This window comes from Trachemys scripta, chromosome 18 (assembly GCF_013100865.1).
Source record: "Trachemys scripta elegans isolate TJP31775 chromosome 18, CAS_Tse_1.0, whole genome shotgun sequence".
Taxonomy (NCBI): Eukaryota; Metazoa; Chordata; order Testudines; family Emydidae; genus Trachemys; species Trachemys scripta.
Window position 1 is genome coordinate 11,335,126 of NC_048315.1, and position 12,488 is coordinate 11,347,613.

Consider the following 12,488-nt stretch of genomic DNA (forward strand, 5'->3'; position numbering starts at 1 on the left):
TTTCCCAGGCAGATACTTTACGATACGGTAAAATTGATGTCTTTTTTTTTTTTTTCAGATGCCCAAGTACTGCACTGTGTCTTGATGCTCCCCATCTTGGGGTCCTTTTTTTCTTTTCAAGAAGATGTTTACACCCAAATAAAATTATACACTTCATTGACAAAAACATTTCAGTCACTATGCTGCATACTTGGTTCCTATTATTCCTGAGTACAGAAGTTAAACATGAGGAATTTGAAATTATTTAAAATGTATGCAATATTATTATTGGATTTCTGCTTCTGAGCTGTGGGCCACTGAGCCATGCTAGTGTAACATCTGCTAAGGATCAGGCCTTATGCATGTTGTTTCCTTTGGTTATTATTTTGAACCTGTGTGTTGTACAGCCACACTAACAATAATTGCATGAAATTCCAAAGGATCTAAGGCCAGATTTACAAAGGTATTATGACACCTAAAAATGCAGGTATACCGGTGCCTGTAAATCCCACTGTAGGCACCTGAGTAGGTTAGATGTCTAACTCCTACCGCAATGGGATTTAGGCATTTTAATTGCTCGGGCATTTTTGAGAATTCCATTAGGTACCCATCTGCATCTCTAATCCCTTTGTAACGCTGGCCCCTGGTGATTAAAGTAATCATATACTGGTTTTTGTGCAGTGCAGGTCACTAGAAATGTGGCAGATTCAGACATTTCGGTGATATTAGTAGTATACATTCCAGTCTCCCTGCCTAGTGCAGAGTGCACCTTTCAAACATGACAAGTCACTAGGTAGGAAATGGGATTTGTTAACTGAAAATTCCTCCTGGTTTTCATATTGCACTTGACAATGAGATATAAGCACTGCATTTGGGATGGACTATTTTGGAGAGTGATGTGAGTCACTGTCACAAGGCAGGCTGCCACTGGGGACCACAAAGAGGTCTTGGTGAGAACACGCCACTCCTTGTTAAAAAAGCTTATCTTGTTCCACCCTGTGTTTTATTACTCCCCCAACATTAGAGCTCTGAAAGGGTGGATCAGAGTTTCCCTTTTTCTCCTACCTCCCAGCATTATAAAGTTGGGGGATTCCATAACACACACAAGCCTATTACTGGAGGTCAACTCATGGATATCTTAATAACACAATCAAATCCTGTGTTTGCACATGCGAAGTGACACCCAGGCAGGCAAACAAGCTTTCTTGTTTTCATGCCGTTTCCAATGCCCACATGCTGGATTAGGGCATTCTATTACAGTTCTAAAAAGGCTGCTTTGCAGAAATTATAGACTTGCAGGTTTAATGTTGCTTATTGATTCCATATCTATTTTGCTTCACCTGCAAGTAAAAATGATGCTCTTTCTAAATGCCAGTGCCATAAATTTAGCCAGAGACCTGAGCTGGTTTCTTTTTTGCTCACGTTCTTTAAACTGGGAGCACTATAGGGCAAAGCACCATCCCGTCTGGAAGGCCTTGCACAAAGTCGGCCCAACCATAAGCAAAAAAATAATAATGAGAATAGTGCATCAGTACCAGAAATAAATATTGATGTTGATGATTCACGTAGGATCCTGCTTCTCCATAGCTATTGCCTCTAATGCAAATAGGAGTAAAAACCATATTTATGGTCCTGATCCTCTTCTTGCACCATTTTTACACTAGTGTAATTCCACTGAGTTACTCCTCACCAGTATATAAGGGAGGAGAGCCAGGTCCACTTTCGCTGAAGTAAGAACCTGGGATACATACAGGTGACAGACTTGATGAATAAGACAGTTCTGTTTTTACCCAGTCATTTTTCTGACCATAACAGCACTACAGCAGGTTACTCTTGAAAAACTGGGAGCCGTTCCACTTGAAGTGAACTGAAGTTTTGCCATTGTATTTAGTGGAGGCAGCAGCAAGTAAATGGGATTCCCCATGTAGAATCTTCTGATGCTATTTTAAGGCACGTAAGTAGTAGTTCATGGACCCTTCTACATCTGTTAAAGTACGAGCATCAACCTCAAGTAATATATGAAAGAAGATATAGAGTAATGGTGTATCTTACTGCCTTCCAAGTCCTCTTTCATGCACATCTGCAGACTCATGGCCATTCTCAGAGCAGACTTTTGCCCAGTTTTTTTTCCCCACAGACCAACCTACAGAATGTACAGGGAGCTCTCTGAGAAGAATTATTCCAAGATACTTATTGAAAAATAATGTGCTGTTGAGTAACCACCATATTGCCAATGATACTCCTAAATATACTAAGGCTTCGCTCCTAGGACTTACATTACTACGTCGAAAATGATTCGCTGGCTCTCTGACATCATTCCTTTTGGAGGCCATACTTTGAGAAATGCATCCTGAGAAGTGGGGAGAAAGCCAACTCCCATTGAACTCAGTGGGGGATATGTGTGGTCAACCCCTCTCTAGATCACTGGTGCGGAGTGAGTGTCTAGTTGGTGTGGCATTTGTGGGACCCCCCATGCAAAGAGGCCTCCAGAAAAAAAAAAATTATCTCCCACCTTGATAAAAGTGGATGGAAAGAAGAAAAACACTGGCAAAGGCAACCAAGGAGAAGAATGAACGTACAGCAAATGGCAACAAGAAAATGAAAATTGCCACTAAGTTCTTGGGAGTGGAAGAAACCTTCTTCTGCCTTAGCTGGGCTATCTATGGCTCTGCATTCATGTCTGAGAGGATGCTGAAGCGTGTTCTCTCACAGCATTGCTTGGACAAATGGCTTTCCCTTATCTCTGTTTGAGCTCTTCCATGTTTTGTTTGGAGCCATTGTCAGATATCAGCACGAACCATCATTATGAACCTACCCAATCTCTCCTGCAATGACATAAAAATCTACCCTCAAAATTAACCCCGAAGGATCAACTCCAGAACTGGGGAGCATTCCTTGACTCTGGGCTGCCCTATCCTCTACCCACTGTTTGCAGAGATAATTTTAAAAGGCTTTCTTCCCTTTGAATTTTCAAAAAAGAGTCTATATCAAACAAAAGGACAGAGCGGTAACGTCTCTTCACAACTGGTGTCAGAGTCTGGTAGAAAGAGGAGTAAGAATGACATCAAACATGGAAAGGGGAGCTTTCTTACTTTCTCAGGAGAGCAACATCAGAGAGTCGAGTCATAGCAATTTTTGTGCGCCTACGAAAAATATAAAACACTGCAGGAGACACAAAATGAGAACATCAGAAAAAGTTCAAGCAATTCTTCCTTGTGCCAAGCATCATGGTCAAGACTCTAACCTAACACGTTTAGTTGTGCCTTAGTTTCTGACTGGTTCCATAGGCTTCATTGAGACCACCCATGGAGTAACGTACTATGCCACATGAATAAGGATATGAGAATCTGTCCCCAAGAGTTTAGATGGGATTTTACCTTCCAAATTTCTCAGGTTTTCCATCCGTACTTTTGAGCTGATGGCTTTGCACGGATGTTATGTATATTTTCCAAATTCTATCCCTTGTCAGCTTTTCTCATTGTCAATGGCCCTGCTAAAACATACAGCATCTTATTTTACATTGGCTTTTTGGCCAACAGTTAAAAGCTAGCTTACAGCTGATGACATAAATTGATGACAAATGTATTCCCCATTATTTCCAGTCTGAAAAATAAGTTTTTCTACTATAAACTCTTTCTCAGCTTCCCAAGCCACTGTCAAGTCCTAGCACCCAAGTCCAGGCATTGATGTAAGGCAAACCTGATGGCTATAAATCTGTTAAGAATTAACATGTTAATGAATTTTCCAAAGTAATTGAATCTAACATTACAATCAATGGCACTGACTGTCTTTGTGATGGGAAATTGCAACAGGACAATTAGAATCACTTCTACAAACCCAAATCCTTTGTTATTAATTAAGGTAAAGATTAGCTGTCAGTCACATTTACTATCAGCAAGTTACAGATTTAGCAGATAACGGTCCAATATAAATTACCTCACTGCTGAATTGGGATATTGAGCAGACATGTTGATCTGAAACGTTTTGATGCAAAATACAATGGAAACCTGATTTTTAGACATTGTGAAAACATGTCGCCCCAATATTAGATTTCAAAGTACCCTCCAATGCCAAGAAAAAGAGCAACAGGTGCACAGGGATTTACAAATACATCTCTATGTCGTCTTGCAAAAATGCTAATTCATTAGGAAACGGATCATCCAACACATGTGTTTGTTTCCTGTCCAAAGTCATCACGTTGTCAGAGTTTATGGTTTTTTTTACAGAAATCTGAGGGGGAGAAATTACAAGGTATTGCAAACAAAACCACTTCCAGCTCTATGGTCACATGTCCCTATCTGTCATGGGTAGTTTCATATTTATTGAATGCACACACTGAGAGTGGCAGTGTAAAGAAGCAGGAGACTTATTTGGAATGCATATTCCATTACTCACAAAAGAGCTGACTGCCACATCAGAAACCCTTTCGGTAAATAACCTTTCTGGGTCAGCCATTAACATTGCACTTTGGTTAATTATATCAGTGGGAGAATATTAATAGTGATTCTCACTTCATAACTATTCATTTCAAACTAAGAGCTTTCACTCCACCAATTTATCCAGCTGCCAGCCTTGAACTTGCTATTTATCTTAGTCTGAGGGCATTATAGAAGTTTAACAAGTCAAAGGCCCAACCCTTCTTATCTGTGTCACAGTAAAGCGCAGCTTGCTTAGTGCATAGTCAATTAAATCTCTTACTGTTAATGACATTGCCTATGGTTAGAACCTCGTTAGTAAAGAAAATTGAAATCAGGGATATACAATGTTGCAGGATACCTAAACAGTTCCCATTTTAAAAGACAACAAACTAGGAATTCAAATCTTTCTTGTAGGCTAGTGATCTGATTCTCTACTGGCTTGTGCCAAAACACAACCATTCTGATTAAATGCTTTTCTATATTCACTGCTTAGTCTTGCGCAAACACTCACTTAAGCAGCCCCGTTGACTTTCATGGGACCAGTCACAAGATTGAGGAATACCCGTGTGAAAAAAGGCTGGAGGGATTGGTCCTATTATATAATGTTATTGCACAGAATACACTAGCAATTTGAGGCCCCAACCAAGCTGAAGATCCCATGGAGCAAACAATAGTTGCTTGGGAATTTTTTGACAAAATATTTTTTTGGCAGAAAATGCCGATTCACCAACCCATATATGTTCTCTCCCATCAAAAAACGGCAAAAGGTCCTGAGTTAGAACAGGACATTTTTTGACATCTTCAATATTTTCACAGGATGGGAAAACCATCTCCTGCCCAGCTGTATTACAAACACAGAGTAAGAGACAGTCCCTGCCCTGAAGAGCTACACAAGATAGAGATAAAGGGTGGGAAAACAGGCGCTCAGAGAAATAAAATGAGTTGCCCAAGGTCATTCACAGACCAGTACCAGACCTGAAATTAGAACCCAGGTTTGCCATCTCCCACTCCATCTCCTATACCACACTGCTGCTCATGTAGTACATAGAGAGAAAGAGTAAGAGATACATATTTCATGCTTTCAAAAGAAACTTGCATAATAGACTTAAGCTTAGAGTCCCGGCAAGGTTTGAATTATTATCCCGCAGTGGCCATCTAAACCTCATAATGGTACACACTAGGCACTATGTAATGATAATACTCACATTGCAGAGCCTTCTTCTGACAATAAAAAGGACATAATGTTCAAATTAGTAGTTATGAGCCTGTTACTATTCACTCAGATCGTTAGGAATTTTAATCTGAGAAGTGAAATGGGTAAGCAGATACCCCTTCTAACAGTCTTCTAGTCAGTATGTAGGATTTATTGCTCTGCATGTCGTGTCCAAGACATGTAACATATTGGGGCAAGTATTTGCTACTTGGAACATACAACAACATAAAGAGTCTCTCTTTGAAAGACCAGTTTGTAAAACAAAATGCAGTTGCAAGAAGCATTTCTTATTCACATCTGCCTATGACCTTGCAGGGTAGTAAGGATGATTTCAAATTTACATTGAAGGACAATTTCAATAGCCCATTTAAGAGAACGAATCCCATTGGCTTTCAATGGGACTTACACTACTAAATCCCTTAGGCTATTTTGAAAATCCCACTCCAGGGATACTGTGCTCCTGATATAACCACTAAAATACAAACAGTGTTCACAGCCCCCACTGATGTCAATGGGAGATGTAGATGCTTTGTGCATATTAGGATCAGGGTTTTGGGTACCTGCAGCTAGTAGTTAAGGTGATGAAGGCTGAAGAGTATGGTTTGATTCAGAGCCCATGAAGTCAATGGGAGCCTGCTGACTTCAATGGGCTTTTGATAGGGAACTGTCAACAGCTGGAACTGACCTCAAAGCAATCCTATGAAACCCAGCCCATGTCAAGATTTTGGTCATACAGATTCTGATTTAGTGGCTTGTAGAGGAGACGCACATCTCATAAGCCCCTGCCTTCACAAACATGAATGAGGGATGGGAGGATGAATGGACAGAACTATCTGAGAAGGGAAACCAGTGAAACTCAACCATTGCCAACTTAACAGCCATACAAAAGTAGCTGCAAATATTAGTGTCTGAAATAAATTACACCCTTGTATATGATCACTAGTAGCAACCCACAAAACCCAGCAACTATCCCTTTGGAGTGGAAGGTGGGGAAAGAGCGTGACAGCCATTTATATGAAGTCAGGCACCATCCGGCACTTATAAGCTTGAAGTCATTCAGCCGGGCAATGCGTAAGCCAGGATTCCTGACTCCCAGACTGTGGCTCAAATCACATCTTTTTCTTCTGGATTTGTAAAGCACCTCGGACAATGGAGTCCTGGTCCATAACTAGGGCTGGTAAGTGCTACAGTGATACAAATAATAAATACTACTACTAGAGTCATATCGGGGTAAATACGTTTGCTGATTCACACAGCTAGCACCAGCACAGCCTTAAATTGCTAGTCCTGTTAGTGCCTCTAAAGTATAAGTGCATAAATTTAGAATAATTGGAAAAACCATTAAATCTTCTTTTGCATTTGGAACCAGCAACATAATTTGTATTGTCCTAGTACAAGTCAGCCAGGCGCTTTGCAGATGGCTAGCTTCCATGTCAAGCCTTGGTTAAAAAGAAAATGAAACAAGGAGTCGGAGGCCACATTTGGACAGAGAAAGCACATCTTTAAACGGTCAGATGTGTGTTCTTAATAGAAACATTTTAGCTAACATTTAACAAATAACCAACATTTAGATATTGGCTATTTTATAGATAGCAAATAAGATCAACTTGTAACTGTGTTATTAGGCACACCGTCATTCAAACAAAACTCATTCCTGAACAGCAATTATTTAATCAGATAAATCGGGTGCGTTGGCTTAATATACTTCCTGAACTACTCACAGGGAAAAAATTAGAGAACTGTTCAAAAGATAGATTCTGAAACTCCTTTTGTAAAGGTTAAGGGTAATTATTGTAACTTCTGCTTCTGCATCAGGGAAATAAAGCTGTTTATGAAGCTACATGACCTACTGTTCCATTTGTCCTAATTTATAGCTGCTTAGGAAATACTGTCCATGTGAAAGGTTCATTTTCTAGATTCTTCAACCCAAATCATCTTGGTGTTAAATTTGCCCTAAAAATGTTATAGAAAAATGATTCACACTAGACTGAAATTCTCTTACGTGCATTTCATTAAAATCTGTGCATTGACAGAGAGGGGACACATCTCCGGAGCAGCGTATGACAGTTTAGGCACAGGATTCTCATTAATGCTATTTAGAGTCGTATACCCAAGACTCCGTGCATTGGGACGAATTTTTACCGTGTTATGATTTTGAAAGAAAGAAAGAAGCAGTGCATTTCTGTTAGGAGATAACGCAATACTCCAAGTTAATATCTGAAACTCCTTGCTGTCTATAACAGATTATGTGCATGCAACATATGATTCTCACACACACACACACACACACACACACACACACACAATTCACCCCATTCCCTGAAAACAAAAAGGAATAATAATTCTTTAGTTTTCAGGTATGGAAGAGGCTACAATCAAATCATGAGCTGCCTGCAAAATCCCCTCTCTTCCCCGCCCTTCAGGCTGTATTGCTGATCAAGATTAATGACTCACTATATTCTTTCTAATGACTATCTATTACCCAACTGACATTTTGTTAAACTACAGCAACTGACATATCCTCAGGGACAGTGTAATGATCAATTACATTTGTAAGCTTTGGTTACTTATCCTAGGAAGGCTGGCAGAGGAAGAACATCAAGAAAACAAGGAACACAAACAGAAGTTAAAAACAATAAGCTCATTGTATTTTATCCTGTGGAAAGGTACAATCTCCAGATGAACCATTCAAAATAGTCAGTTGGGTTCTCTTTAGAGGAATTTGTGACCCCAACTCACCTGTCTCCCAAGTTTATAACTCCAAAGCATGCTTAAGAGGGACTTACTCAAGAAGTGATAGCTCCAAAAGTTTTTTTTTTTTTTTTTGAATCTCAGAATTTCATAAAATTTCAGAGGTTAATAAAAAAAATTGTTTGTAAACTGATACTACTGCAACCAGCTCTAGGTAGGAGCAATGATGGTGTTTAAGAGCGCAAGGAACACTAAATACCAGTTTAGTCCCGGGAGTGAGGAATACTATAGTCAGAGGATATTCTAGGACCAGATACAGATACCTATACTGACGCTGAGTAGTTATTTACTCAAATCGATGGGTCTACTTGGAGAGTAAGTTACGGGTAAGTATAGTTATCAACGCATGACCCCTATAAGGCAGAATGTAGTTACTCATATTGTCATTTGACCAGGAATCTGGGGTTAAACTCTCAGTTTAAGAAAAAAAATACCATCAATAATGGTCCATCACGCAGGGTATGTAAAATTATACATATGAATGATACCATTAAAATTTCCATGTCACTTATATAATATGTGCTAACTGGTTCTGTGGTCTGTAAATTGTTACATTTAAGGCCACATGGTTTAGCTACTGTTAATGAACTTGACAATAACCACAGTAATTTCATTAGTATAAAATGTGTTTAATAAACTATGGTTCCACCTAAGCCATTCACCCTCCTGGTGAATTCTATGTCCCACCTTATGGCTCTAATCCTTCTTCTCTGTGTTCTTTGCACTCCTGTGTGATTGGTTTCCTACCAGATCTTGCAATGAGCTACGTTACCATGAGCCATTGCCACAATGAGTAAACACTGTTACCGACAATAACAGCACTGATCCTCTCTACGTAATGACATTTCTGGAAGATTGGGCTAGGTCTGAATGCTTTGGCCGTCCTCCCTCTGGTATGCGAATAGATCACTATCCTACTCGTCTGTGCATGTGGTTGATTTCATTTGCCGTATTGCCAAAAAAAAAAAAAAAACACTGCTCATTATCTATCTGGGTTGGAAGAGAAGCAACTTACGAAAGAGTATTTCATAAAGTTGAGGTTTCTGATGTTGAGCTCCTGCGTAACAGGACTGCTACTGTGAGATAGACAGGGGCCTGGCATAGACTGAAGCCTGCTGCTGATGATCCTGCTGTGTCAAATGTTCTACAAGAACATGCTCCTGCTGTGAAAGTAGCTCTTCTGGTGTGCATGCATGACTGAACTTCCAGAATTATGATGATTTTATTGTGTGTGTGTGTGTGTGTGTGTGTGTGTGTGTGTGTGTGTGTGTGTGTGTGTGCGCCTCTAGCTAGCCACATGGTAGCTAGGAGGTCCTGATTCATGGACCCAAGAGTGTCATAAAAATAAAGCAACTCGAGCCATCCGATTTAACTTGCCAGTCAATCATGCTTTGAACCAGCCGTTTCATTTCCAGTACACTTCCCTAACTAAGATAATACTTTGAAATACCAGATGCAGCTCAGGAAACTTTGAAATGAGAGGTAATGAGCTCCCTGAGGCTGGGACTTGACTTTGGTATTGGTTTATACAATGCCTAGCACAATGGGGCCATGATCCTTCCTGGAGGCGTAGGTGCTCCTGTATGACGACTAATACATGATCGTCATCATCATAACCAAAGAAGGCTAACACAGAAGATGTGCAGTAAGGCTGGCTTTTTCAGAGGAGGCTAATTGACTTCAGTATCTAAGCTCCATTGAAAATCAATGGGAATTGAGCACCTCGGGGGAGATGTTCAAAAGTATTCAGGTGCCTAAAAATGCAAATAGGCAGCCAGTGGAATTTTCACTAGAACATATTCAATGCACCATTGGTTCCAGTGGGATTTAGGCATCTAAGCTGCTTTTGAAAATATCACTCAACATCTACCTTCATCTTTTGGAATCAAAATCCCTTTGAAAATTCCAGCTAAATCTTCATTATAATGACTCCCCACTGGCTGTAAAGGAAGTCTGAGGCTGGATCAGTACTGAACCGACTTTAGAAGCTGGCTTAACCCTTCACTGTGGAGTTGTTCCACTGACTTCACAACAAATAGAGTGACACTTCGGCTGACTGGCATCTCTGGCCTGTGCTCACCTATGCTAACAGTCAGTAAAATTACAGCCCCTGAAAGAGTTCCTAGGAGTTCCCTTTACATTACACAGCTGCCTGTTAAACTAGCCAGAAAAATAATAGTTCATATGCTGTATTTAATCATATTTACACTTCTCCGCCATAGCTCTCAAAGCATCTTATACTTTTCTGTTGCTATCCCCACTTTACAGATCGGAAAAGAAGTTAAAGTGCCTCAGCCTAGCTTATGCAGTCAGTCAGTGACAGAGCCAAGCACAAGAACCCAGCTAACCTCACTTTTAGGCAGTTGCCCTACCCACTGAGAATACTGCCTCCCTGCTCACTGCCATTATAACCAACTTTGGGGGCAAAGGGGGAAAGAAGGGAAGAGACAGTTTTGCTTGAATCAATGCTCTGAGTATTCACGTGATATTTATAGGCGCTCTCTCTCATACAGAGGGCCAAAGCTTTAGCCGAGCACATGATTCTTGGTGGTAAAATAAAGACACAAGGGGAAGGAAACCAGCAAGATTGTATGCAGATGCCTCTATAGGCCTGATATTTGATGCTACTTTAGGAGAAAAGGGAACACTCATCTTATATTAATGAGTGATGTTACAGCCATGAATATGATAGGGGAACATTGTGAAGTGCTCAGATACTATGTTAACAGGGGGCAAATAAGTACCTGAGATAGATTTATTCTTATAACCAAATGCAGTTAGTTAATGTAGATATATAGCTTACAAAAGCAATCTATGTGATTGACATATACACAGTATCAGAGGATGTCAGTAAATGGCACTATAGTTTGTTTCTATGGGTTCACATGCAGAGAAGTAGTCTGTAGAAAAAAAAGAGAAGAGAATCAACCTTGGGTAGCTTAAACATCTGTGTAATGCCTAGCCAAGCCTTTGTGATGAGGTGTTTGGGCCTAAACCTTTCACTAACAAACAGGGAAGTCTCTAGAGGGCAGGAAGGCTGGGGATAATGAGGCAGGCTAGCTGACCAAGGGAAATCAATAGCTAATGGCTTGCACCAGAGAAGCTCACTGGCAGGCAGCTGAAGGAAGTTCGAAATGGGAGAAGGAAATGGGACACAAAGGAGACAGACTGCTGCTCCTGACTACAAAGGAGAAGCTTAGCTGTAGTTTGAGCAAAGCCTTTATTTCTGTGTTGTTGTCTTTTGCTGAGTGGGAGGCAGGATTAAAGCCAATTTATGTCAAACTCCTGATCAACAATAGGGAAGAAAATGTTCTCTCTGTGAAAAAGACTTTTGTTTCCCAACCACATTGTCTGAACCTGTCTGCAAACAGGTCCCTCTCTGCAGAGGCTTCACTTGTTTGGTTATATCAGCCTGCCGCAAGCAGAATGGGGCTTGTCCACTGCATTTTAACAAGCAACAAAAATGGATGCAGATTATTAGCCTTGGTCAAAAGCTGTTTTAAATACTGTTAAGGAATCAAACAGAAGGATAGATGCAAAAGTGGGCATTTTAAGAAGAGATAAGTAACACTCAATATGGATTTGCCAAGAACAAATCACATCAAATCAACCTAATATCCCTCATTAACAAGCCTTGTGGATGGGGAGAAGCAGTAAATGTGATATATCTCGACTGTAGTAAGGCTTTTGATACTGTCTCACATGACTTTCTATTAAGGAAACTAGGAAAATATAGCCTAGATGAACCTACTATAAGTTGGGTGCACAACTGGTTGGAAAACTGTACTCAGAAAGTAGTTATCAATGGTTCACAATCAATCTGGAAGGGCATATCAAGTGAGGTCCTGTAGGGATCTATCTTTGGTTGAATTCTATTCAATATCTTCATAAATTATTTGGATAATGTCATAGAGAGTACACTTGTGAAGTTTGTGGATGATTCCCACCTGCAAGGGTTGGCAAGTGCTTAGGAGGACAGACTGGAGAAATGGCCTGAACTTAATAGGATGAAATTCAAATAAGGAAAAATGTAAAGTACTACACTTAGGAATGTTGCCTGATCTTTAGCTTGTGTATTAATTATATATATTAATTAAGAATCCCCAGTTATCACTTTGAGGGTTGAC